Here is a 2658-nt window from a genome sequence, read left to right on the forward strand (position 1 = left end):
GTGTCACCCCCCTGGCATCGGTGTCACCTGTGCAGGTGAGGGCTTCTTCTGGTACAGCCCTGGCATCGGTGTCACCCCCCGGCATCGGTGTCACCTCCCTGGCATCGGTGCAAATCCTCGGCTCCATTTTCCCCGTGTTTGCCTCAGGAAGCAGCACTGGGCCAATGCCTGGGCAAGATCCACGGGGCAGATCCCAGGAAACGGGGACGGAGCTGCAGCCCCTAAACTTCCTCGGCTGCTGAATTCCCGCTGTTTCCTCCTTTGGAAGCGCAGAGCTGGGAGCTGAGGCTCCTGTTCCTTATGAAACCCATTTGTCACAGGGACAACCCCTCCTGTCCCCCTCGGGGACCGGATCGGGCTCCCGACAGCTCCAGCTCCTGCCAGGAGCGGGATCTTTTTCCCATCAAGGTGATGGAGTTTCCTGGCGCTCGGCAGGGAAATAAATGCGAGCTCCAGGTCTTCCTCCGGCTGCGAGCGGAGATGTTTGAAATGTGGGAATGTGGCTTTTTATCAAAAAGTAATCCGAGGAGCCGGTGTCCATGAATAAAAGATACCCAGGAATGGCAGCTCCTCTCCATCAGCGCGCTCCGAGGCGGATGCTGCCGATGGATCTGCGCTCGGAGAGGGATAACGGGGCTGGGGGGGCTGCGGAGGCCGCGGGGCTGCTGAGCTTTAATTCCTGCAGGGAATGAAGTCTCCCCACAAAGAGGCAAAGCGGAAAAGGGGGAAGGGGAGGCACTGCTGGGAGTGTTCGCTCCGAGGGGGAAATGGGGTTTTTTGGGGAAAGCGTGGATGCTGCTGGGATGGGGGCTCTCGCTCTGGAAAATGCCCAAATCTGGGATTTATTTGTGTTGGTTTTGCAGAGTTTTGCTGTGACCTTGGTGGTTTTTCCTTGGGATGGGGCATGGAAGCATTCCTAGGATCTGGGTTTTCAGGAGAAGATCCCATCTGGTTCGCTCCCCTCTGGCATCCCCCCCTGGGAATGACGGGACACGAGACCCCTCTGTGTCCCCTCATCCCTATGGACAAGGCAGGGCTGGGCTGTGCCATGGGATTTCCCATTATCCAGGAGTTCCTCAATCCGACATCCCGGCCTGATGCTCATCCCGATCCGACAGGGACCTGGCGAGGCCACTGGAGCCGGAGCAGATCCCAAGTGCTCCCAGAGCCGGAGGTGACAGGAGATGAGACAATTCTCCTGCCAGAGTAATTAACCTGCCAGGGTAATTAATTAACCCTCCTGGCTCGAAGCCTAATGAGGGAAAACCTTCTCTGCCAGGCCAGGGCTTTCCAGGGGGATTTTTCCCGTGTGGATGTCGATCCGGGGGCTGCTGCTCCCGTAGGACAGGACTTCCACCCCTAAAAAAGCCAGAGGAACTGGCGGAGAGGGAAAATGAATATTCCAGCATGGAAAACAGCCCTTCCAGAGGTTTTCCTGGCTCTCTGTGCTATTTTTCAGCTGCTGGGGTTGGACACCAGCCCTGTCCCCTTGGTCACGAAGGTCACAAGGAAGCCACCAGCTGCTCCATCCTGCTGGGAATGGCTCTGGATGTGGAATGTTCCAGATGCAGGAGGGGTTTAACCACTGGGGAGGACATTCCCTGCTGTCCTTGTGCAGGCGCAGAGGGTCCGGGATGTCCCTCCTTGGGTCCCCTCAAGGACTCAGATGCTGGCGAAGGGACAGGATCAGCTCCCTGGGCTTGGAGGGCAGGATCTGGCTTATCCTGGGCTGAAATCCCAGGTTTTGCTCCGTAGAAATCCATTCCAACCACCTTGACCCGGCCGCAAGTCCCGAGGGAGCTGCTCCAGAACTCCGGCAGCAGTTGAGCCGTGATTTGCGTGGCTCTTTGTGCAGCTCGGGAAGCTTTTCCCAGCTTTTCCGAGCTCGGGAATCTTTTCCCAGCTCGCAGGAGCCTGACAAAGTCCGGGAGCTTTTGTGGCTGATTGCAAGGGACAGGTTTTAGCTCCCGGAATACAAAAACCTTTGGCGAAGCACAAACCTCAGTGAAGGGGAAAGGGAAGGGAAGGGGAGAAAAGAGCTGATTTCAGCAGCTGCAGCTCGCTGGATTTTTCATCTTGCATCAGCAAGTCGGGAACACAAATAATCTGCTCTTACACGCTCCAGTGGTGCCGGAGAAATTCCCAGCCTCCACTGACTGGAGCTCCTCAGCATCCAAAGTGGGCATGTTGGGTCATTTCCCCGATTTTTTTTTTTTATCCCAGGTTTTGGTGTGTTTCAAGCCAAGGATGCTCCCCCTCCCGGGATATTTGTGTGTCAAGGATTCCAGCTGGGCTTGGGCTGGAGCTCCTCAGCATCCTCACTTTGGATGTTGGGTCATTTCCCCGGAGTTTTATCCCAGTTTTTGGTGTGTTTAGAGCTGTGGGGACATCAGGGATGCTCCCAGGATGTTTTTGCGTCAAGGATTTTGGTTGGGGTTGGGCTGGAGCTCTTCAGCATCCAAAGTGGGGGTTTTGGGTCATTTTCCTGAATTTTTATCCCTGTTTTTTGCATGTTTAAAGCTGTGGGGGGTCAGGGATGCTCCCCCTCATCAAAGATTTTGGTTGGGGTTGGGCTGGAGCTCCTCAGCATCCAAAGTGGGGATTTTGGGGTCATTTCCCAGATTTTCCATCCCAGTTTTTGGTGTGTTTAAAGCCTTG

The 2658-nt window shown here is 55.6% G+C and overlaps 1 protein-coding gene across 1 annotated transcript in view; it reads left to right on the top strand.

The window, feature by feature from the left end:
- Positions 1-2658, top strand: part of GFRA2 (GDNF family receptor alpha 2) — a 25447-nt gene that overhangs the window by 11712 nt on the left and 11077 nt on the right. The gene's annotated exons all lie outside the window — the stretch shown is intronic.

The sequence above is a fragment of the Corvus kubaryi genome, unplaced genomic scaffold, assembly GCF_017639235.1.
Source record: "Corvus kubaryi isolate FWS band 111438036 unplaced genomic scaffold, C.kubaryi_AGA036_p1.0 37265, whole genome shotgun sequence".
Classification (NCBI taxonomy): domain Eukaryota; kingdom Metazoa; phylum Chordata; class Aves; order Passeriformes; family Corvidae; genus Corvus; species Corvus kubaryi.